Consider the following 25,406-nt stretch of genomic DNA (forward strand, 5'->3'; position numbering starts at 1 on the left):
TTATAAGCGCAAATATTTTCTCGTTTCTTGCATATATTGAACTGTTGCAGGGAGAAAAAGGTCATAAATAGAGATTTCCGGGTGTAATTAGGTGTACTTTCGGTTACGGCATGGAACGTGACTGGTAGCGAAGCTGTCGAACGCAACACAGGCGAACCTCCATGGTGTAGCTCGGGTGCTAGAGCGCCAATTCAACGTCAACCCGTTTGGCTTTACGTGTTAACTTTGCGACAGACTGTCGAAGATGCTGCGACTTTCACTGATAGCTTTATTTAATTGCCAGGTTCATCAATCGTCAGCTGTTGCTGAAGTTTTCAGCGCCTTTGATCTTTGACGGCCGCATGGTAGTTTGTTTGTTTCTTTGTTTCATTTAGCCTGCATCTAAATGCAAGCGCCACTGGCGGGAATTGAACGCGCGACCTCGCGTTCAGCGGCAAGACTCCACGGCCGCTGGGCCAGCCCGTTGATAAATGGGAGTCATGAACTCTTCACGCAATTTGTCACGAAACACATGTGACCCCGTTATGCCTTGGATGCTTCGTTTAAGAGGTTGATGAATGATCGCTGCTCAGCGTTTCGCGATGTGCAGCGAAGTGCGTCAGTTAGGGTGTCTTGATCGTTCTAACAAGCTTAATTATGGGTCAAGGGATTTCGTTACTTTTCTGGCGGGTACATTACACTTTTTTACACTTTTTTTATTCTTCGGGAGTTTTAACCATCGGCGATCTGTAAATGGGAACCCAATGTTAGAAATGACCTTTTTTTTCTCAACAGCAATAGAACGGAGGAGTTATTAACACGCCCGTTCCTGCAAATAGTTTTCATAATTACCAGTAAATATGAACTCGTAATAAGGTGACGCAAGTTGCTTCAAAAAAAAAATGCTTCGCTACGGCATGAATACGTATGAACAGAAGGCAATTTTACTCAAACTTTAAGCGCGTACTTTGCTCACACGGGATATAGTCCTGTTTTTTATTCGCCAACTACTTAGTCATACATTCCTGCGCATTTATATAGCTAGTTAGAAAGAACAGGGGGGCCATGTCTAACCATAACCAGTGTTTAACCAAACGGTAGCCGCATAGCCGCCTCCTATCTTTTCTTGTTCTTTTTTTTTTTTGAAGCGATGTTTATTGTCTCAGGGCATACTCGTTACCAGACGAGGCAAAGAAGTGTAGTTCCTTGCATTCTTTTTTTTTTTTTAAGGCAGTGCTACATTCTCTCTGCCACAGTGTGCAGCTCTTTCCTATCTTTTGCATTGCGATGAATAAATGAGAAGCCCCGAGCAGAGGAAGGGAAAACCGCGTCGCAGGTCGTCAACATAAGGCACGTATGGCGGCGAGGTTCATGATCCTTCTCCGAGCAACCTTCTTTCCCCTCAGCTTTCCTCTCCCCGCTCGGCTCTGACGGCAGGCGCGGACGAGGTGGAGGGAAAAGCAGGTGCGGAATGCGCCGGCCACCTAACGGTGGAGGCACGGGTGCGCGCACTGTTTTGCTTCCGAGTGAAACCATGGCGGAATTCTTTTCCTTCGGAGGCGGTCACGCCGGCAGCGCCCGGCAAAATGCACCCGGAGACGCTTCAAACCCCCGGGAGGCCCTAGTAAAACACATACCGTATCCTCTCGCTTGTAGCGCACTTTGTACGTGCTTGGAGGTTTGTACGCTATGTTACACCTCAGCGCATATTTCATTTGATCTGCTGGCTGTTTGGTTTAAGTATCAGTATTTACGTCATCCGTCTGATAAAGGGCCATTTGTAGCCAGCCCAACTACATGTTTCGTCGCAAGTGGTTTTGGTGTATCTCGAGATAATTAACGTTTATGGCAGGCGAAGCAGATTTGGAGCCTTTGATTTCTGCTCTGAAATAAAGTGCTTTACTACTACTACTTATAATGTAAACGGCTGCACTTTGTGGACTTTGGTACAATATGACATTATGTTTTTGCATGCCATGCCTGAAAGTTCACCAGGCTCCGTAGTATCTCGTGAGCCTCCTTTTTTTGGACTTTCTGGCAAAAACGTGGTACCAGATGTTTGAGTTAATTAATTCCTTTCACAAAAGATACTGTTGGTACCTTTACTGCTTCGACCTACCCGCGCGCAACGTCTCCAAGGTATATAGCTAGCATTCACCCAACAGTACTACAGCTATTCTGGGCGCGATGTGGACTTATTTTGTCCAAAACGATTTAAAGCTTTCGAGACTTTTCTGGCCAATTTCGGTTCAATTTCAAAAAAAAAAAAATCTCTTTGAATGTGCGAAAACTAGACTTGCTCGAAAGTATCTTTGCCTTGATCTGTATTTATTCATTTTATGGATTAACGAGAAAGGTCTGTTTGTACAGGGCTCCGGACTCATCGAAGCCCTTCGTATGAACTTTTTAGTGTGTTTGTGTGGCTTGGGTACGTATACGTTACCCCAGTAATGATGATGACTGTGAAGGGAGGCAAATACAAATGACTGATGCAGTCATCATGGTCATTTGCCTGCCTTGAACTTATACTATATGTTCCCATACGCTTGCTATAGACGCTTATTTTCAGCACGCCACAATGCTAGACGCGCTTCAGCCGTAATCGCCTGTAAAGTAAGAAGCAACCTCATTATTAATCCAAACTTCAACGTTTTTCATTTCATTTCTCCATTCTGCCTGCTATCCTTTATTTCCGCTGCCCCAGCTCAGGTGCTTCAGTATCGATGGCAGATGCCGGGGCTAGCAAAAATCTTTTCCTTCCTTTTTACTATTATTTTAATAAAAAAACCACTACCACCACCACCAACGTAGTGTCCTTGTGCACCTCTTAGTCTGTCATGTGTGTCCTTTGCCTTTCATAAACGTATTCGGATTCGTTGAACATGACTTGTAATCTCGGTCATGTATTCAATTACCTGGCTATTTCAATTAATTAGCATTGCGAACAGATATTGCCTTATTCGCTACAAGACCAACACTTCATGAGCCTTATATGCACTTACTACTAACAGTTCCTCCACACCCACATCGAACACCCTTCTTAATACGGACATTTTCGTTTCCCGAATGATATTTTGTAAAGAAATAGATGCACATCCACTGGTGAGCGACATAATGAGCAGTGCGCAGCTCCTCACGAAACTCGCGAAACGATAACCCTAACGCAGCCTGGCGCTGAGCGAATGTGTTCTTCAAAACATCGTCTAGTTTTTATTTTAACTTTACTTTTCTTCTTGCCCGGAGCAGGTAAATCAAACCATTTTTCTTGCAGCAAACCAAACGAACTCGCCGGTTCATCAGCACCGGGCCGCTCGTGGCGTTGTATGGCACGTAGAATATGCGGCGGGCGCTACACGCGCATAAACACGGCACGATGCGGCACCTAACTCCCGCGAGAGACGCGCAGCACCAAAACCGTTGTTTGGCTTCCTCCGGTCGCGCTCTCGTTTTTCCGTTTCTCACCCGCCCCCTTCCACCAGAGGCGAAAGCAACGAGAAGACGAGGGGGTCCCCCCCCCCTCCCCCCGCCACCACCACCACCATCCGTGAGTCGAGACAGCGGCGGCTGCTTGAAGCCACCACCAGCACCGCTGACGGAATTGCTCTCCGCAGCCGCCTAACGAGTTTTGATCCCACTTTCCATTCCACAAAGGCCCGCTGCCCCGACCGAGCTTCCTCTACCTTGTACTTTCCGGTTATTTTCGCTCCTCCGGTTACTTGTTTGACGTTCCTCTCGTTTTAGTTTGCGTCTCTTGTTTTTTTCTGGACGAGACTTTGTTGTCTTGGGTGCCTGGGCGGCCGCGCGCGCAACGAGCTCCGCGCGGAGGCCTAATGATGGCCGCCCGAGAAACAAAAAATGGCGGCTGCCTCTGCAATTTGGCCCACCTAGGCTCCCCGAACGAGGTGCGCTTACCCCGGCAACGCGCTCTCTTGAAGAGCAGGCAGCTGGACTGCAGGCCGCTCAGCGTCGCGACGACTCTCTGAAAAAGCTATAGCATCCGGATACAAAAACACACAAAGCATACGCGCGCGGAGACCATTCGTTTTTCGCGTGTACTTCTTTTTTCTCTCTCTCTCTCGCTTTCTATTAAGCCACTGCGCGTCGTGGGCGATGATAGCTGGTCCCTCAGCGTCGGAGAAAGTTTTCTTCGCGGGACCGTTCCGGCTCCTACAGCAAGCGCGGGTGCGCCGTCCAGAAAGCATCGCGACGGCCGTTATTTCTCGCGGGTGCAGCTCCGTGACTGCGCGGAAAAATGGAGAGAAGCGGAGATTGTTTTGCTGCCTCCACTTTGGTCATTGCTCTTCCCTCGCCCCTCCCTCATTTCTCTCTCTTTCTTTTTTTGTCAGTGTTTGGTTAAACTCGAAAGCTTAACCTGTCCTGGCTCTCAAGAAGGCGTCACACGTAGGCTGGACATTAAGGGGGTGCTTATTTATAGGCGAGATTTATCATCCCCACTGAGTGCGAAGAAGCGCCAACGTAGACTGTGGGAGCTGTTATATAGGCGTCCCGGTGGGGAGGTTATTATATATACTCAGTTACTCACCACCTTGATGCACCTTAATCTTCGTTAACCACAACGACTTCCTTGCTGGTCGCAGCGTTGGCTTTTGGCCTTTGTTCGCACCTCGATTAGTTCGATTGTCGACCAATATGAAGCTGGAAGCACGTGTCTCGTTATTAGCTGGTGCCTGGGAAAACTCGTTGTCTGGAAATGCGCGGTCGGTCACATATGAACTATTCGTTTTCTCGGAGAAACGCTTTTGTTCCGTGTTCACTAACTGCTATGCATAACACGCAGTCTTCAACTGTCGCTCTATTACGGACTAAGATTAGGAAGGAAGAGTTCCCCTTTCGATGACATGCCACTCAGCAAATCGTATATACGTTCCATTCGCATCTTTCAAAACTAAGTGCGAGTGAAATGCAGTGTTTTCTTTATTTTTTTTAAGACTCACCTATAGCGCCCCCATGTTTTGATGATGACGATCGTGATTTGAATTCTTAGGTGCAATCTCAACTTGTTCAAACAGCGCTTTAGGTTACGTAATTTCGGCCTGCACAAGGTGAGGTCGAAGGCCTATTTTCCAAGCGTTTCACTTCTAGCCAATCCGAGCGCCAGTACCGGGAGAAGATTGTAACCGTCGGATCCCATGTCCTGCCACATGTTGTTTCAAGTAAGGCGCACAAAGCCTCGATGAAGGCTGAAAACATACCACGCCTACACGAAATAAAAACCGCACTGCTATTGGCTTCTATTATTTTGTGACGTTCCACCAAGTGCAGGTGTTAGCAAGGAGTAAATGCACTAACTAAAACTAACGACGTCGAGCGCATAAATTACGTCGGTCTCGTTCGTTACCTCGTACGCTTGGTTAGCTCACAAGCGGTCGTGCATCTGTGTCCGGCTGAGCGGACCTGGGTGCGTGGCGAAGACGACGAGATCGGCCGGAAACGAGCCAGTCCATTTAACCTCCTCAAGTCGGCGGCAGCGATCGGTTCGAGACTGCCGTCCAACTCGCGACAAAGAGCGACCTTTCGTCGTCGCCAGTTCAAGCAGGGCCGGAGGTCGGCGCTCCCTGCTCGAAAACGACCTGGCCACGCCAGTCGCCGCCCCGCGCGGCCCACGCATCGGCCGATGTTCGGAGACGATACACGTAGCCGGACTGGCCGGGCCGGCAGGAAGTCGGCGCCGCCACTTTCTTCGTTTTCTCTTTGCGGCCGCAAGATGTCGCTCACCGACTGGCACAGTTGGCCAGTTCGGCTGTCCGCGAAGCGAGAGTGGTCAACGACTACACGGACGGCGAGAGGGAAATTGGAGTAGTGAAAGTGCCGAGGTCCATTTCTATTTCGACGACCTGGACGTGCACAGCGGTGGCGACGTGATAACGCCGCCACCAGCCTCGAGTCTGAATGGCTGAGCCCAGCGACAACGAAAGACTTGCTGTGTGCTCTGTCCGAGGCCGGGAGGGATGTGGAACGGTAGACGCCTACCGTTTTCCGTCACGAAACGAAACGTTCCTCAGCTTCACGATCTGTGCCTTCCCTTTCAAAAATGCTCTACAGACTGTCTGTAGACTTCCTATAGACTCTATTGCCATCCTATAGATGCTTGCTTTTTCCTATTCATAGTATATATACTGTACAGAAAATTCTACAAAAAGTGTATGGCCATAGATAAGTGCATTGTCTATAGACTGTCTATAGGATTTGCGTTGACTATAGACATGTCCATCAAATCTGTCTACAGAATGTCTGTAGGCTGTGGACAAAAGTCTATGGACAGTCTATAGATTGCCAAAAGGATTTTTTTAAAGGATTCAGCGCTGAAGATTCATAAACAGCGCCTGTTCCTATGTATCTGAAACCCTTCTTGCTCAGCGGTCGAAACCAGTGCACGTCTTGCCGAAGCACAACGTCGGTCCCCCACTCGTCGAGTGGCAGCCGCAGCAAGCGGCATCAACGGCTCTCCCCGGCACACGCCGGCAGTGCAGAGCCGACACGTGCCGATGGCCTCCGCCTCCACGCGTGGGAGGACGACTGCGACGCCGTGCCTCCGGGCCTCGACCGCCGCCGGTGTGAGTGAACGCAAAGGGCTGCAGGTGCCGCCGCCGCTGGCTTCCCTCCGAGGCAGCGACCTGCTGGTCTCGTGAACCGCCTCGGTGTGCTTCCCCTTCCTCGGCTGCCAACTCGTTTCCTCCTCGGGGACGACTCTTTCGTGCACTGTCTTCGCTGCACGCCGACGCCACGTAGGCAGAAAGCGAAGCAGTGCGTTTGGAGCTGCTCTGCCGCCTCCCGCATGGACTTACGAGCGGGTGAAATGGACTTTGACGGACATGCGCTGCGGACAACAAATAACCGATGGACTGTTGAAGTAACGGACTGAATATATAGCAAAGGAAGGGAGACATAATCACGGGGGCAGAGAGTTGGGTGAGGAGTTTAGAATACGATATGCATTTTGATAGGGCTTCGGCGCGCGGCTAGGGCCGACCAGGACGAATTGCAGATCAGCAGGATAGTCCTTGATTCATCAGTGTGCGTAACCTGGTCGAAGGCAATGATGCTGATGGTGATGGTTTTGAGGGTGCTTGTTCGCGGTGGTTGTAGTGACGCAACAGAGAGAGAGAGGGGGGGGGGGAACGTTTTTTTAAGCGATCCTTGTACGGGTCCGTCTTCTTGTGGCAGAGGGGGTTATAAGGTTCCTTCCCCAAGGCGGCGACCAGGTGCTGCAGGAGATTGTCCCATGAAGAGGCCATTTTGCCGAGGTGGGCAGCCCAGGCCTCCTACACCGGTATGTTGCCAGTGTGTGAGCGGCGTTGTGTGATGTTGACTCTTGGGCGATTGAAGTATGTGTTAACAAGCGTGGTTAGAGGAATCCCACTTCGTCGGCAGTGCTCTGCAGGACAACCCATTAACGCCTCTCTTTGGGCTAATTGCTGCTTACTTGCGTTGGTGAAAATATAGCGCCTGTGGCTCGTCTTCGTTCTTTCTTGTGGTTTGCATGGTTTAGCGCAATTTTTTCCTCCAGGATAATCCAGCCGGCTAACATGCGTAGTTTATATAGCGAAAGCAGAAAGCATATGGAAAGCAGATTTTTCACGGGTCGAACAATTTTTGGGATGGCAATGATGGAAGACTTGCGCTAGTGGGTTGCGATTGCTCTTCAACTTCTCTCACCGCTTTTCACCTTTCCTCTTCACAATCAGGAAGGGCGCTGGCGCGCACTGCCCTCGAAGGTCGACAGCTGTTTGTCTAAGGCCGGCTCAAGTAGCTTCCGCACCTTGTCTCGACCCTCGTGGACGTCGGCTTTTGAAGTGATCCATGTAGTGAAGAGGTCTGCACTTTCGCGTCTCCTTGAGGCAAGAATAAACTATGATTCCCACGATCTCCCTATTGGCAACGCTGGGACGCCAGACGTAAGTTGTGCAGGAAATACATTCCTCCTAGAATTTTTTAGAGCACGTATTGTGGGCAGGACAGTAAGACTGCAGATCTACGCATGTCGTCTACTCTTATTGTAGGGTTGTCCACAATACACATCTGAGAACCGTTTTAAGTCTCCTTTTTTAGAGTCTATGAAACTCGTTCGGCAATGTTTCGTCTTGGGACTATGCCTACACACTGCAATGTTTATCTTCAAATCGACCTATCCGCCTTTACTCTCTTTAAAGGACACCGCTTCGCGAATATCCTCCTGCAAGAATTTTTTAGAGACTGAGTTATCTGTATTCAAAATTTGAACTTTTTTAGAGACTGAGTTATCTGTATTCAAAATTTGAACTTCAGTGTTTGCACGCCTTTCCCTCTCCTCTCATCGCTTTTTTTCCCCTCTGAAATGTCGGCGCTCTTCCGCCGGCCTCCTCCGATCAGATTTCTGGCCCGCCGCAGAGACTCGGCTGACTGGCCGCAGCCATGTTAGCTCTGTGACGTCTGAAAGAATCTAACCAATGGCCTTCCTTAATCTACACACGCAGGAGCTTGAAACGTAGGAGGTCGCGAGCAGGCAAAAATCGCCAAAAAGGGCTCGCCAACTTTTGCACGCGATCGTGGGCTCTCTGCTGTGTGTAGCAGTGCATTATTTGGCTCAAGTGTTCATGACAACACAATGTAGGGTTTCAGTGGGTTTACGTACTCTCCTCAGGAGGTGTTTCATAGCCCCCTTTAAGTTTTACAGCTATAGCTGTCAGGCGCCCGTCCCTGGCTTGCGCGTCGCCGTCGTCGGCGTAACCGGTAGGTGTGTTAATGTCATGGTCACTTGTCACATGTGGCCTAGCTTAATGTCACGTGACCTTATGTGCCGGTTAACCTGGGTCGCATAAGCCTACCGGTGGCGCTGTTTGGAACAGACGCCTGCCAGTGCAGGAGTGCATCACTTGACCAGTACACCAGTGCGCCAGGAATATATCCCCAAAACTAAACGCCTAAACAGCTGTCGCTGAACATCGCGTTACACAGTCGTAACCGCCCTGCGAGTTTTTTTTCTCTTTGTTTACCTAATTGTCCGACTAACAGTCGATTAAAAATATATGCCGCATTTCCGGCGCTCATCTTTTCAAGCGAGGTAAAGCTGTAGCGCGCCGGCCTCGATCGGAACTACCGAGGCTCGAGGAGTCGCTGGACACCAGATGAAAATAACCATCGATCTCAGCCAGATGCCGAACAATGTCTGCACAGCTCTCGAATCGAACCCCTTTTGGTTAAACGACACGGAAGGAGCGTAACCCGGACAGCAGACCGGCTTTCAGCTGACCATCCCGAACGTATACGACGAGGCCGGCCCACTTCGGGATATTGATCGCGGCACGCTGCTTCCACTGCACTTAGCCTAACCGGCGCTTTCGAATATCGACCCAATATTTGCCGGCTCTCCAGCTGGACATTGAGCGAGTGCACTCGAACCACACTCGACTGCGCACGCGGAGTTCAAGGCCGAGACACTCGACGAAGCCAGGGGAAGAGAGAATGTCGTTGGGGGTAGGGAGAGGCTGTCCATACTAAAGTATACCCCGAGCGACGGAGCGCAGTTCGGTAGCATCTGAGCCTGGGGCAGTGGGGCCGCTCCTTAAATGCGATTGCGAAAATCGTCCCGCAATTATATACCCCGTCTAAGCTTCTCCGTCATGCCGACCGGCGAATGCAGAGCTATCTATGGCGACGGGTCGGGACATCGTTTTTATTATTTCTCGTTTTTTTTACGTCTGCCTCACCCATTCGTTCATCTCCTGTCGAAGTAGTAAGTGTCCCCAGCCTGCATGATCCGTGGTGGTTTCCTTCTCCCGACTTGACGGATCATTTGTGCGCCCTATTAACGGTGTGCCGAATACGGTTTATTTCGGACGTTCAGCCCGTGCGAATGCTGATCTGACCGAGGTTATTAAAAATGAGCCCTGCAGCAAACATGCAGAAGCACAAGGAATGCGAGGATAAGATGTGCTCGTGCCCTTCATTTCTAGCTGAGTGGGGAGTTTGCAAGTCCGTACTGTGAAGATGACCATGTACCGCAGACACAGATCTTCCAGCACAGTCAATTAATCTTGACTTAATTCTTTAAATACGTCTTCTAATTAATTCCTTCTTTCTTTAATGCGGCTCTTGTTTAGCTGGTCCTCCCCCCGTCCCTTATCCACCGGCTGCTGACGTAACAATGGTCCGAGCAAGTTTCTTCTTCGCCTTCTTCGAATGCTACAATGCATCTCGTGCGAATCATTTTAGGATCAGAGGAACTTCTGTCTGTTAGTGCCAGGAAGAAAGGAAAGTGCACAGGCCTGCTCACTGGCTCAAGCCTAGCCACAATCGCTACCACGTGCAGATAGAAGGAGAGTTGAAAGAGGGGGTAGAAAGACAGGACAGTAAAGACGCGCTAAAGACAAGGCCGATCCCGGAGGTAGTGCAATACCGGGCCAATCGGTGGCGGGAGTGAAGCATCCTTCAAACTCTCCGCCACATTTCCAAAAATAAGTCCAATTGGACCCGTAACAGATACTCTACGGGTCCGGGATTCAGAGGAACTTGCCATTTGATAGCTAGGCGCTCTTCGATGCCTCCACCAGTTGAGTGTGAGTGGCTTTTACACAATAAATGTTTGTTCTCTCTCTCTCTTCTTCAGCTGCTTGTTCTTTCTCCTAGACTTAACGATCTTGCATTAACACTTTCTTTTTTCTTCTCAGTCGTTCTTCCGTAAATCTTGCTCTTAAGCAAAGCAAAGAAAAGCTCTGCGTCATCAAATGCGTGCCGTGTAGATGTAAGCTATAGCTGCGGTATGAACTACAAGGTAAAGAGACAAGTATCAGTAGCTGCACTGCTGCCGATGGCATTTTTTGGGGGCTTCCTATATGTCGCTACTCTCTGAAAGTTTCTAGACAGAAGCACTTTTGTTTTTCCGTTTAAAGTTTGCGTCATGTAGCATTCGAAATTTCGAATAGTAATCAAATATGTTATGCGATAGACATTGATAACAAGCCTTAATTCGAGTATTTAGTGCAATCTAGTACTGGTTCATTGTGCCGCTACTACTACTCCAGCAGTATAGTTCCCTTTCGTGTAAAACCCGTGGTTGTGCATCCGTGTGAAGCCTGCACTTACGGGGCACTGTTGGGATTCAGGTAGCGTGACTGGGCGGAGAAGAGACGAGGACTATCGGAGGAAGAAAACTTGGAAAACTTTATACAAAGACTATTTACATAATGTACAAGTAAGGGCAACTGAGAGTGCCTCTCAGTAAAGGGAGCTTCTTAACAGCCGGGAGTCTCTCCCAGCAAAAGATATCTCTCAAGAGGGGGGCTCTCCTCTGGTACCAAACCAGCAGCTCGTTAAATACTCTTCGTATTCACCAGATCCCTAGCTGGGGAATACAGTTCGAAGAATGATGTCCAATCACACGGTGGCACTGATGGTACCACCCACGGCAGGGCGGTCCTGATGCTCTCTCGCAGGTCGGTCGAGGGAAAGGGAACAGGACCCGGTCACGTTGTCGTCCACGCGGCCTCCAGGTGGGCGCGCACGTGGGTCCAGACTGCGCCCATGTGGAACAGGAAGGCGCCTGCGTGACACAGGAATGCGGGCTGTCTCCCAGCAGGGGTTGAAAGATATTGTACTGATGACCGGAACGCGGAACCTCTGTCGAAGGCGCGGCACTCGGGCAATTGTTCAACCCCAGCGTGACTGAAGAGGGCAACACTGATCTTGTACTTCGTCGTCTGATGACCTGTTCGAACACGTGGGGACGCTATTATCGTCACTGCTTTTCCGACATTCCTGCAGCCACGTTTCTTCCAGAGGGCTCATTCACCTTCGCGGTGGTTTTCAGGGAATCCTCCCCCATGTCCAAATTCGCCGAACTCAACAGCACGAAGGGAGCGCGAGCACAACAGCACCCTGCGGTGGGTTCACCTCCGGGCACCCACCAGTAAAATGCATCCCCCATCTACGAGCCTGCACCCACCCCTACCTTCCAAATAGCCCCCCCCCCCCCCCCTCCACGCACCTCCGTCATCCATAAGTTCACCATCTACCGATTAGTGCAAAAGTTAGATGGTCGAACAAGTCTTGAAATCACTGACCAATTGTCAAAAAACAGTTGGTTAACGTTTCAGAACCCCTACTGGTTCCTTGTTCACAATGAACAACCAATACTATTAACCCGAATTTGTTGCATCACATCGTATTATCCCCCTGTCCATTTTTTGTTTTGTGTAGTTCATTGCCATTGCATCACTTAAGCACTATTACATGTTCTGCAATAATGTTCAGTTACCAGATTTCAATGACTGCTCTATGCATTGTTGAATGGAGGTTCGGAGTCACTCCGACGGGACCACGCGTCAAGAACGACGCTTGCTCTGAACACCGCCACCACCACCAGGACAGGACTGCCGACGAGTTAAAGAGTTGGATGATGGGAGGAAGAAAACTTGAAGGGTTTATTTACATTATTTACATAGAGGTCAAAAGGAACTTCTCTCCGAAGAGAGAGGATCTTAAAAGAAGGCTTAAGGAGCCTTAAAAGGGAGCATGATCCCTAAATGGAGCACACAATGGGAGCACCCAAAAGGGAACACGTCTGATCATCACATGGGAGCAGAGAAGAGGAGCACCCAAATGGAGCACGATTTTCACTGCGCTCGCTGTCCAGTGTGGCAGCACTCGGTGCTGTCAGGTGCTCGACGCTCGCTGCAGCGGCGTTCCGCGGGCCCTCGCTCCCCTTGCTTGGTTCCTGGAGTCCACCTGGGCGGCGCTCTCGGTACTCGGGTCTCGAACGTGGGAGCGATTCGTACCGCGTGGCTCGGAACCGTACCGGAGAAGCATAGTGCTGGTTTCCAGCAGGTGAGCCTTGCTGACCACGCTGCCAGCACAGACGGGCGGGCGCCGGAATGTAACAGCATTGTACCGCCACTGTGTAGCCAGTCAACCTTCTACAGGAGTTTTGTTGGGCGCAGGTCTTTTGCTGCATTACTGATGTCACGATCACCAAGGTACCCTGAGCCTTCACTTGGTCCTCGCGCATGTGCTGCCCAGCTAAACACTTGTTTTTACTCCTAAGCCGCATCAGATGCTCTGGTGGCTACAAATCAGGTTTATCCTCCCCATTATAATTTCATTGCTTTCTTGGAATAAGGAACTCGATACTCGTCGGCTGTTTTCAGATACGTTCGAATTAAGTTCTGTTTAGGAAAGTCATTAATCGCAGGAGCGCTCCCTAACATACAGTTTTCCCATATCATAGATGAATGTACACTAGCCGCTGCAGTATTCTTGTGGTTTTTGACAATTGATCGAGCGGTGAGTCTCGGCAGCTCACATGTTTTATATTCCTTTCATATGTTGTGTTTTTTCTTCATTGTTTTCGGAGTAGTGTGCAGTCCGTCCAAAATTATTCCAGCTCCCTATTGCCTCAGTGGCTGGAATTTGAATTTGTGACCTGTGCAGCACTGATTTACCACATTATTGCACTCTTTCAGCAATTATTGGGGCCATCAGCACATTCATTTCTTGAATATTTATTGTGCAGAAGTTCTTGAGGCCAACATTTTTCATTTTGCACGGAACTCATGATCAGGATATATGAAGATCATATAGTGTTGTGTAAGGACGCGCTTCTTTTCTGAACCAGCCCTTTCCACGCTTACAGCTTTGGCAGGTGCTGCTTGGAATTAGGGAGATAGGGTGCATTCAGTTTTTCGAATGATGGTTTCAGAGTACAAGTCCAGGTATTTTCCAGGGAACAAACAGGAAGCACCTGACTGGCTTGGAGCCGCACCACATGGATTACCATCTTTGCCTTTTATTTTTAATTTTTGGGGGGGGTTTTCACACTTCGACAAGGGAACAAGTGCCGTGTGAATTCAGTGCGCAGTGCAAACTATGTGTAGCAACGGTGTAAGCTTTCATAACGCGAAACCTAATCAAACGTTTCTGTAATACACCTATATTGAAAATGCAGCAGCATGGAAATAATACGCACCCAGGGCCGTAATCACTAGTGACCTCATGCAAATTTCCGCAATCGGGCTTGCTTACATGTCACAGTTGACAACTAACATGGAGGAGCTCTCGTCAGTATAGTTGCAAAACCTGTTTGCTGAAAATGCCTGGAGATAGACTGAAATTATATAACACATATTGTGAACATTACGGACAAACCGCGTAGCGTGCCCGCGCGTTGTGAATGCTCGAACAGCATTCGGCCATCATGTTTAGGACAACTGAGATTTGTGGGAAAGCCTGCTTTCGGAATTCCGCGATAGGGTTCTGTGTAGGTGGACATGTTATGCGCAAACGTCCACTCCGTATCACTGCAAGGCGTAATTTTGGCAATAAAGTGCACGAAAATAGTATACGCTGTGATTTTTGAAATTGATTAATAAAGAAACAAACTCTACTGCAGGAAGTTTTCTTTCCGCAGAGACATGAAGTACAATAAAATCATGGAACGACTTCTGCTGAAGATTGATAGGCAAGCTGTCAGTTAATGCCTTTCCAGTTTTCAGCGATGTTAGGAATTTAAATCTTAAAAAAAAGACAACAGAGAGGTGCTTGGCAGGTCTGCAGTTTTCTTGCTTGCATTATCGTTGTCGCAGCGGTGATTTGACCATTTATCATGAGGAGAAGCGTGACAGATATTAATGCGCAAGCATCGTATGGCTATGTTTCATGTCATCACGAGCTAGTCATCACGATAACGTACGAACGAATTTAGTTACAGGGAAATGAATGGTTGCATTAGATAGAGCATCAAAAAATCTCGCAAGGAAAATCATGAGGTGCATGTGTGGTAATTAATTAGAGTCAAAAATGTCCAACAAGTGGGCGGGGCCGGAGCAAAAGTGAAAATTTGAAAACACCGGAAGTGGGCGGAGCTATAACGTGGCGCCAAATTTGAAAAACCGGAAGTGTGGTCGGAGCGAAGCGTGACGCCAAATTTGAAAACCGAGCGCGGCGCCCGCCAATTTTGAAAACTCAAAATGGGCAATGATGGAACTTTATTAATTTAGGCAAAGAGGGGCGAGGAGGCGTCAGTGCTTACGCATTCCTCCGATGGGGGCGTCACAGTGATCGCATAATTTTTCCCCTAAAAACAAGCGGCCGTCATTGCGTAAACAAAAAAAAAACAGCAGAGAGGTGCCTCGCAGGTTTGCGATTTTCTTGCGTTATCATTGTCGCAGCTATGACTTGATCATTTATCATGATTAGAAGCGGTGAAAGATATTCCCCCTAAAAACAAGCGGCCGTCGTTGCGCACACCACGTACCGCACAAATGCACTACGAAATGGGCGCCACGGCAGTGACGTGTCGTTTCACGTAAACTCGACGTCACCACGGAGTTGGCCGCCGCGAGTAGGCGTCTGCGGCGCATCGCCCACGGTCGGGCGCAGTGGCGGCCTCCCGCGGCGGCGCTCGCAACGATCCACTCATTCGGCCGGTGGTCGTATCGCGCGGTGGATGTATCCGTGTGCCGCTCTGCTGCTGTGCGCTCGGCTCGGCGAGGAGTGAAGGAGGACGCGTCCCTTGCCCCGCGTGCCAAGCCACGCTGTGCCCGCCTGCTTCGTCGGCGCATGTGGCGTGCCTGTTCGGACCCTTGGATTACTACTCTGGATACCTGACATGACCGACGGAGGCAGGAAGGTGAGTGTCTCTGAAGTGTGTCGTGATTTCGTGTGCTACTGCCGCTGTGCGCGAGTGAAGGCCTGCCCGTAGTACATCTTTCGCGCGTTTTCATAGTTGTCTTCGGCTGAAAGTTGCTCGCGCAGCGACGTTGAAGCGTTCTCACTCGTGTCGTTCAGATGTTTTCTGTTCGGCGTGTTTGAGACTGGCGGTTTTTATCATGGGCATTGGTTAATAATAATAATAATTGGTTTTTGGGGAAAGGAAATGGCGCAGTATCTGTCTCATATATCGTTGGACACCTGAACCGCGCCGTATGGGAGGGATAAGGGAGGGAGTGAAAGAAGAAAGGAAGAAATAGGCGCCGTAGTGGAGGGCTCCGGAATAATTTCAACCACCTGGGGATCTTTAACGTGCACTGACATCGCACAGCACGCAGGCGCCTTAGCGTTTTTCCTCCATAAAAACGCAGCCGCCGCGGTCGGGTTCGAACCCGGGAACTCCGGGTCAGTAGTCGAGCGCCCTAACCACTGAGCCACCGCGGCGGGGGAGGGCATTGGTTACAGATTTTGTTTTTTGTTCATTTTTTTATTTTTTAGTAGTTTCATGCTGACAGCGCAGTTTCATGAGTTCGTTTATATGGATATATATATATATATATATATATATATATATATATATATATATATATATATATATATATATATATATATATATATATATATATCCATGTTGGCTTCATTGTCGTTAGGTCAGAAATATTGGCTTCAAAGCTAATCGAAGATGCGTATAGAGTTCTATCTTTCCGCGGAAACTTCTTCTGGCGCCTATTTGGTAGATGTGTCGTCGAGGCATTGTTTTGTTTCGTGACTCGCGCCGTGGCGCAAGAACGTGAGGGGTTTTGACTTCAATATTTCTGAATGTAAACGTCAGTTCGCGTTCCTTGTCTTTTCCTTTTTTTGACTGATATGAACGTTGTGTAATGCAGCAGCGTTGTAAAGCGTGATGACGTCCGAATACCGTACAGATGGCACCGTTGATTCCGGATCACGACTCCGCGTCATCAGCTTCCCGCTGTTTGAGCGGTTGTTATTCCTCGGCCTTGAGTGCTTGTGCTGACACTTCCATGAACCGCCACCTTAAGAGCTTACTGCAATTGTTGGCATGGGCTAAAGTAAAGCTTAAAACAAGAAATCCGCTCAGCGAGATCGCATAGGAAGAAGGTTTAACTACAGCATCCGCAGTTTTTTTTATAGTTTCTTTTAATGCCCCGTCGATTTTAGGCCCCGCACGGTCTACATTTTTTTTTATTCTTTTAGACTCGTTTCATCGCTGGCACACACGACCTATTACATACATAGTCGTGTAATTTCTCACTGCTGAATCAGCGCTTCTCTGCGCGGAGTCCACAGAGGGAATACGCGCAATTGCGCTTGATCTTTTCTCCGGTGAAATGACCATTTCAAATTTCAGATCAATTACGTTCCCCTTCGACCTCACCCCAGGTCACCATTAGTGTGGGACAGGAGCAGACGTCAACGGGGGGGCGGCATTGCCACCCTTCGAAGCTTCAAACGCGCCCACTCAGATGGGTAGGTTCCCACGTCTACTGGTCGCCGCTGAGACTGCACGCGGCTGGAGGATGGAGTCCATTGAGGTGACAGGTCCGCGCATTCATCCAGCATTCACGCGGGCATCGCCGCTGTCTCCTGAACGTCGCATTTGTCGGCGCTGGATGAGCATGATGGATGGAGCGCTCGAATCCGGCCGGCCAGGCAGACATCTGCGAAGCGCAGCGGCTCCGAGAGCTCGTTGCCGCCTCCTGCTGCTGCGTATTGTATAATCCGCACTGCATGCCGGTGCCTCGGGCCAGTCGCTCAAACATGGCTTTGCGGGGGCCCTTCCGCCCCCTTGTGTGTTCGGCGGCGTCTGGTTCTCCGTTTTGCGACTGCGCCGCTTCCGCCGGTTCGTTCGCTACACCCTGCCTGCCTCGTTGCCGAAAGCGATGCTCCGGTGGTAGACTTCGCCCCCCCCCACCACCCCCCCCCCCCCCCCTAAGCGGTGACACCGGGTTATTACTGTTGGACGCCGCTTTCCTTGTTGGGTAATTTGCCGGAGTGTATTTCCGTCTGACTCGTCTTCTCTTCACGTATAATATCGTCATTTCTGCGCTTTATTACTCATTTTTTGGTGGTGTAAATCATTCCTAGCCGTCGAGTTTCTTTTTCGGTGTTGCGGCTCGCTCTTCTTTTACCACGCGTTCATGTACTGCCTACGCCTGCCTTGCAGCATTCCTTTTTTTTTATTTGAAGGGAGTGGCAGGTATGGTGTCATATTATACGTTAGTGCGGTTAACCGATCGTTGCTATCAGCGGGTTTTGATTGTTCATAACTATGGCGTTCACTATTTTCCGTGTAGCTAGCCACGACCTTGGACGCGTAAGCTATTTCTCGCGATTTTCGATTTTGTTAGGGTGTTTTCGGGCAGTAGAGAGGTCAGTGATGCTCAGCTTGCAAGTAACATTGCAAAATGGCAAAACATATTCTGCGGACTAAAATTTTCACACAATAAATTCAAAGGTCGATGCGGCCTTGCGGTGCATCTGAAGGCCAAACGAGTACTTTTTCGAGGACCACCGCATTTCCAGCAGCCTCTGATTGTTTGCGTGCTAAACTTCACCCCAGAAATCGCTGATTCCGATGACTGATACAACGGGACTTCAAAAGATGTTTTCTAGACAGTACGTTGACGAAGGTCGCGTTAAACTACGATGAAGCAGCGGGTACTGCAGGCCGAAATATTGAGAGACCGAAAAACGCGAGAGAAAATTGGAAAACACGAAAAAGCTGCCGCCGAATCCAGTTCCAACCAGTACTTCGATTCGCCTTTGAAACAAGCACGAGCCGTCGTCATTCAATCGGGTGAATTACTTCCTTTTTTTTTTTAATTCGGTATTCTTGGTAGGTTGGAATCCGTTCCTGATATCAGGTTGTCTTTAATAATAATAATAATTGGTTTTGGGGGGGGGGGGAAAGGAAATGGCGCAGTATCTGTCTCATATATCGTTGGACACCTGAACCGCGCCGTAAGGGAAGGGTAAAGGAGGGAGTGAAAGAAGAAAGGAAGAGAGGTGCCGTAGTGGAGGGCTCCGGAATAATTTCGACCACCTGGGGATCTTTAACGTGCTCTGACATCGCACAGCACACGGGCGCCTTTAGCGTTTTTCCTCCATAAAAAAGCAGCCGCCGCGGTCGGGTTCGAACCCGGGAACTCCGGATCAGTAGTCGAGCGCCCTAACCACTGAGCCACCGCGGCGGGTCAGGTTGTCTTTCTGCCGCTTCAAGATCACTGGTCCATACCTTTAGCCAAAACTCTAAAAACGTTGCACGAGGCCGTCCGCGCTTGACGCAGCTTATTTTTGAAAATAAAAATATATAAACACCGCCTAAAATAGACCGTCCTGTCAAAATTGATCTCGAGTAACTTGAATATCAAGGCAGTCGGTTCCACGGTAACTCTCTTTTTCGGACTTTCAAGGTCAGGCGTATTGCCAAAGAAGCAGGTGAATGACGAAGTTCTTATACGAAGCCCGGCTCCTATTGATGCGGTTGTGAGAGGCACAGGACCTGGGAAAAGAGGCGTGAAATCGCTGCCCTGCAGGCCCCTTTCTCATCACGCGGCTAAATTGAGCGAAAAAAGGAAACCGGCGCCAGTGAAACAATACAAAAACGGAGCTTCGTTCGGAGGACCGCTTTCCATTTACGACTGGATAGATATTGCGCCTGAGAAAATCATCACGCCTGTCACATTGTTCTCGCTATCGCCAGAGCGCACTTGCTGTCGTTGCTATACCGTATCGCCGGGTCGGGTCGCCAGACGATATTTTGTCCAAACCACGGCCAAAAAGCAGTCGCGGGGAAAAATGTCTCTCTGTGAAAGTTTTTACATTTTACAGCGTGGAATTCTTCTTTATCGAGTATATATTTAGTTGTCGTCGGCGAAGCTTCTTTATCGAGTGCGGCCGACTTAGCTTGTGTCTCTCGGTCTATGGCAAGTTGGCAACAGCTGTGCTCTACAAAAAAAGAGCAAATAGCGGCTAGACTCACTTCGTTTTAGGAAGCCCAGTAATACGAATGAATGCATTATCGCGTGCGAATGCGCGAAGCTTGGAATGCTCTCCTTCCAAAGGTCTTATGCGTTGAAATCTTCGTATGAATGTCACCTTTCCTAAGTCTAAACTGCGTCAATATATACTCGTACCTTCCATTGCTCTAGAAGCCAATTCTCTCCTTTGACTCCATCTCGCAACACCTTACAGCGAAGCGTAAGCTACGAGCGCGAAGTGGCGGCTTCCACAAGTGCGGCCCTCTCGTGTCCTCACGAACCAACCACTCACATCTGGAAGCTATCGCCTAGGTGACCGCACCTCCAACTCAACTTTGTGACTCGTCAAACTCTGGGACCCTCGAAACGTCTACCGAGCTTCACCAAAGTTCTTGGCACAAGCTCTTTGTCAGCCGTTGGGATCAGTACCCACTAAATCCCCTCTACCACAACGGTGAACGTAGGGAATGTCGCTGACCGTAGGGCCCGTGCGAAGGGGCTGGGGGTGTGAACAAAAAGCGAAGGTCATTCCTCCTCTTGTGCAAGGTTTCTTCGGATGCACTTTTCCATGGCTGCATGCACCTGTGTTAATGTAGTAGTTTCAAAAAAAAAAAACAGTTCCGCTCAGAGCTGTTGAGTGCGTCTACAAGCGACACCGCGTAGTCAGTTGCTGCAGCCCTCTCGCGGATTCTTTCGTTCCTTTCTTGTTTCAAACTTTGACATCCTTCTCCGCTCGACGTTCATCAGAACTAATTGGAAGGTGGGGACAAATGTGTTCGAATGAAGTGCGGAGGGGAGGGAAGAGGGAGGCCCATCCGTGATGGGTGCTCTACACAGTGCCGGGGGCAGAGATGTGTGTTGCATCATCTTGAAACAGTCCACCAAATTACCAGGCAATCAGTGCCTGATTAAGGTCTTCCTCCTCGAGGCTGAATCTTCTTGGCACCGCGACATCTCGTCATAATCGGCCTCCGCGTCGTACAACGTGGCCTCCGGTGATTTTTGCTCTGGGATGTGTACATTTGTGCTTCGGTGTTCGTAATTCGCCGGATCCCTGTGTCCACGTCCGCCGTGTGTCCTGGATTTGCGCAGTGACTTTAAGCATCAACTGCGTCATCAACTAGACGGTATCCGGCCGTTGATTGCCAACTGAATACCGAATAAATGAACAATGAGGAATCGTAGAAGGCCATTCTCAGTGGCACAATATCTGAATTTGCGGTGCTGCACCGCGGGCCATTGATTTGTGAACATTGTACCCATTTCTCCCCCTTGAACCAAGATAGTTTTGTTCATTCCCCAGTAGCGGGCAAACAGCTTCTCTCTGTCCACTTCGTCAGAACATGCACCCCCCCCCCCCCCCCCAAAAAAAAAAAAGCACGGACAAAAAAAAAAAAACAAAGGGAATTCCTCGGCTTCTGTCTCTCCCTTTACACAAAGCGATTCTTGTGGTCTCAGCGTTGCGCATCCCAGCGGAAGACGCTTCGCTCGCTTCTCTGGCTCGAGGAACCAAAGGGGTGCCGCTCCTCCGGCGGGGTGGAGGAAAAGGGTGCCCGGATGTGAGGGGTCGCTGTGCAACCTCCTCGGCTCCCCTTCCAAAGGAGCCCCCCGTCCCATCTGATGGCTGCCGTAGCTTCTTTCTTCGCTTCCTCGCTTATATATGCCTTCTTCGAGATTGTGTTTCCTTCCGCGTAAGATGGAGCCCGTGTTGATTTAACATAAAACCGCAGCCGCTCCCGCTTCGCCGCGAAGCGCAGCGCTCCAGGTCGTTGACAGCTCCGGACCGTAGACTCTGGCTGGGCAGCTGCCTGTGTGCATCGGGGGTGCGTCTGCGCGCATATATTTCGGCTCGTTTGTTTGATAACGAGAGCGTTACTCCCCTCGCACATGTTGTCTGTTGCGTTGTTTCTTGCCGAGCCTATAGTTTAGTTTTGCTCGTGTCTTGGACGGCGTTGAGGAGCTTGGTGCTGTTGCTGCTTTCTCCACAGTACATGCAAACAACGGAAGCGTTACTACAACAGGTAACGTTCATTTTATTCCAGTTTCTTTTTCCCTCTGCTTCTGCTCTTGGGTTTCAAGTCTTACTCGTCAGAGCTTATTCGTCCGGTCTATCGTGCCCATGCTCAACCTTGACGCCACGTGATTCACCGCCGCTGATCGCTGTACGTCATGGAAGACGCGCAATCCATACGCAGAATTTGCCAGCACACTTCGATCTAGCGCGAAGAACGCATCCGCGCCACCACGCGGGTCTGAGCATTCCGTCGCCTCACCCTATAATCAGCGGCGCACTTTCCCCTCGCACGAAGTCACGCCGACCGCTGTACAACAACGTGTCCTACGGCGCAAAAACAGCTTTTCCCCCTCACCCCTTGATCCGTGTCACTAAATGCGCCCGTAATAAGCAAAAAAAAAAGATATAATGAACGAGACAGCAGCATCCCGTGTTACGCTCCGGCTGCCCATGGCGGCGGCGCCTGTTGAATGGCAGCCAATGCCGTTCGCCTCGGACGAGCCTTTCGTCACGCTCATCGGTCCCAAACGAGCCGCTGATGCAACCAACCTGAGCGAGGAAGCCGCTCGCGCTGGGAAGAGCACACGGGCTGAGAGAGAGGTGAGGGAGGGAAGGAGACGGACACGGCCGGCGCGTTGTTGTTATTCAATTGCGATAAGGCGCGGCCCCCACAATAAACTGTCGGCGGCCGAGTTCAGTTTCCCGCCGCGCCCGTATGCGAGTCGCGTACCGGATTCGAGCTTTGCAGACCGCGACGTTCCTGTTGCCCGGAAAAGAAGAAAGACAAAGCTAAACAACTGAATACAAAGCAACAGCGGAGAGAGAGGGGGGGACCTGGCTAATGACCAGTAACTATCGCGCTTCCCTCCCTCCCTCCGTCACCCCAGCGCCGCTTCCTCTTTGGTGATATTTATCTGCTTGCGTGTCTGTGTGTTTCGCCTGTGTGTGTTGGCCTTAATTTACTTATTGTTTTTCGCTTGTTTCTTGTTGGCAGTTTGCCTGGCGCGCTAGGCGGCGGCCCTGACTCGAAGTTGCACGTGTGTTAAACTGCTGCGAGAGCCACGTGTTCGTTAATCGTCGCTGTCGTCTAGTCTGCGCCCTGACGTGATTTTTTTTTGCGCTGTGCTATTTGAGGCAACACAGCGTGTGTCGAGCCCTTTTCTGTTTTCCAACAGCTGTGTACACTACAGTATCGTTCGCTGCTCTGGCGGCTGAAAGGGAAAATAAAAATAAAAAGAGGGGGGATTGAAGAGATAGAATAAACGCGCGCACCCAGGAGATGGCTTAATTAACTTGTTGGAAATTCAATCAACTCTTTCGACGGTTTAGTCGAGGCGTCGTGCTAATTACAAAGTACATCAAGTTGTGTTCGCGCTTTGAACATGAAAATCCGGGACAAAGCTGCTCCGCATCTGCGCTTCCTCGCATCCCAGGCTTACTATGCGGCTTTCATATGTGCTGCCCCCAACCTCCCCTTCTGGTTCGCGAGCTGCACCGCTGGCACAGCCTTATTTCCGGTGTTTTTGTCTAAATTATTTCTTCCAGCTCTCTCCACGGGGGCGCGGCCAGCGCTAATCTCGCGCGCGTTCCGCGGGACGGGTCAATTGTTTCGGTCGGTGTCGACGCGGCCCGCTTCCCGTGGTCTACGACGCGTGTCGACCTTCGTGCGCAGTTAGCGCGTCGGGGATCGCCGGCGGCGCTAGCTGCATGGTCGCTCGCTCGCTGGAACCGCCGCGTTCTCCCAGACACTGCTCGACCTTTGATCGGGACGGCGCGGTGCTGGGAAGGGAGGCCATTGTCCCGGTGGCGCTAAATGGATTTCGCGTTATCTGAGGCGTTCGAGGAGGAAGAATGTGTCTTGCGTCGCGTTTCCTAAATTGCCTTTTTGTCTTGTTACTTCTTTTTCTATGCTGGCCGTATCTCTGTGTCAGCGCCAGAAAAAGGCGTTGTTCTTGAGTGTGTCGCGTTGAGAGCGTGTTGAGTGCAGTCAACGGGGGTTTAAAGAAAGGTACAGAGAAAAGCAGAAAGTCGGGTGCGAACGCAAACACGTACGTGTCCAAACGTTCTCAGTGCTGAAGTGCACGTCGCGTCGTTAAGCAAACGTTTTAATGGCGTGACTGCGCGGGAGACCAGCTGTGAGAAGCGCTCGACTGCTTTCGTCTCGAAAGCAAGACCGCGATCGTGTTTGAAAAGGCCAGAAGCCGTGATCCATTTTCAGGGATAAGAACTGCTTGAAAACCGCAGCCGCTTGAAGCTGAGGGCGTTGTGGAAGGGTAAAAGGGGAAGAATTGTGCCTCTTGCCTTCTATAGTGCGGTGTATATGCGGTAACTCGCCATGAAAGATCGCTGCTTTGCGGGTACAAGGAGGAAAAGAAGTACGCTATGACGCTAGTTCTAGTGATCATTCAGGAATCGCTATTACACTTTCCATGTGGTTCGTGCGTGTGCTTCTGCAGCGTTAACGGATCGAGATACTCAGTAGTAAGCCAGCCAGTGGTTCAGAACTTGTATTGTTTTAGCCTTCGAAGCACCACAGGGGTAGAGAGGCAGCATCTTCCGAAAAACAATAATAAATTGACGTTGAACCCGGTTTCTCAGTGAAGACACCACCGTTACAACACACTGTTTCGTCCGAGTACAGGAGCCCCAGCACAAATAGGCGCCCAGGCTGCACTTCGGGACCCTTTTACGCTGCGGCAACGCCGGAGAGAAAGGCAGCGCTACTATATAGTTCTTGGACGTCCGACGATGTGCAGTGCTGACCAATCGGGGGAAATGCTTCTTCCTCCACTGAGTGCCTTTCGCTGTTCCCCTCATCGCGAGTCGACTCTCGGGCCGTGTCCTTTTTTGCTCTCTTACATTCCTATCCTCCGCAGACAGTCATCACCATTCTGAGGCTGTTGCGTGTCCATCCGGTCGAGAAAGCACTATATACACGTTCAGAGCTGTTCTCGGATTTTTTTTTTCCTGTATTGTTCCCGATGTGCGATGCGTTGGGATTTAGGTGCGTTCGGTGCGCTGTATGGCTCTCCTGATGGGCACTCAGCTTGCTCAGTAGTATTCGGTCAGTTCCCCTCCCGTTAGCTTTTGTTAGAGAGGCTCGAGTATTATACAGCAATACCGCCGCAAAGCATTTATTCGTGATTTATTCGCTCTTTCGTTTTTGCACTTGGCTGTTCCTAGCTTCTGTTTCTGTACGGCCGCGCACAGCGACGCATGTTGCGAATAAACATCGCTCCGTTCTCGTGACTGTGCGTTTCCTGAAGGTCCGCTTGTTAAAATCATCGCCACCCGATGGGGCAGGAATGTTAAGCACAGCAGATGGGCTAAACTCACTCTGTGAGAAGGCACGAGCCTGAAGCAGTGCCGCTCAAATTTCAGCTGTCAGCGTGGGGCACTATATGCTTCCAAGGCGGGTTATTGATTTCAGCCAGCAACGTAAACTACCAAAACACACATACGCGAACGCAGTCTTTAAAAAAGCATGAATTCATTTCCCAGAAACTTAACACCGCCAGCTTAGATGGGCCTTCAATTTGTGCCACTTTTTGCTAGAAGAAGACGACAAGCCAGCGGATACAGATGCCTTGGACATAAAATGAAACCAAACAAAAAGACAGTTGACGCAGCGTAAACTGCGTTTCGTTTGCGCGTCCTCGCTCGAGCCTACCTGATATCTCGTTTCTTTGTTCGTACGTGCGCGAAGC

General features: G+C 50.0%; 1 protein-coding gene across 4 annotated transcripts in view; it reads left to right on the top strand.

Annotated features, from left to right (window-relative positions):
- Positions 1–25,406, top strand: part of rols (zinc-RING finger and ankyrin repeat domain-containing protein rolling pebbles) — a 300,381-nt gene that overhangs the window by 13,951 nt on the left and 261,024 nt on the right. For 2 of the 4 annotated variants that reach the window (XM_077669034.1, XM_077669037.1), the window contains exon 1: positions 15,390–15,601. The exons of the other annotated variants lie outside the window; for them this stretch is intronic. The gene's annotated coding sequence lies outside the window, so the exon portion shown is untranslated. Of the gene's footprint in view, positions 1–15,389; positions 15,602–25,406 lie in introns of those variants that run through there. 4 annotated transcript variants of the gene reach the window in all.

The sequence above is a fragment of the Amblyomma americanum genome, chromosome 6 (assembly GCF_052857255.1).
Source record: "Amblyomma americanum isolate KBUSLIRL-KWMA chromosome 6, ASM5285725v1, whole genome shotgun sequence".
NCBI lineage: Eukaryota > Metazoa > Arthropoda > Arachnida > Ixodida > Ixodidae > Amblyomma > Amblyomma americanum.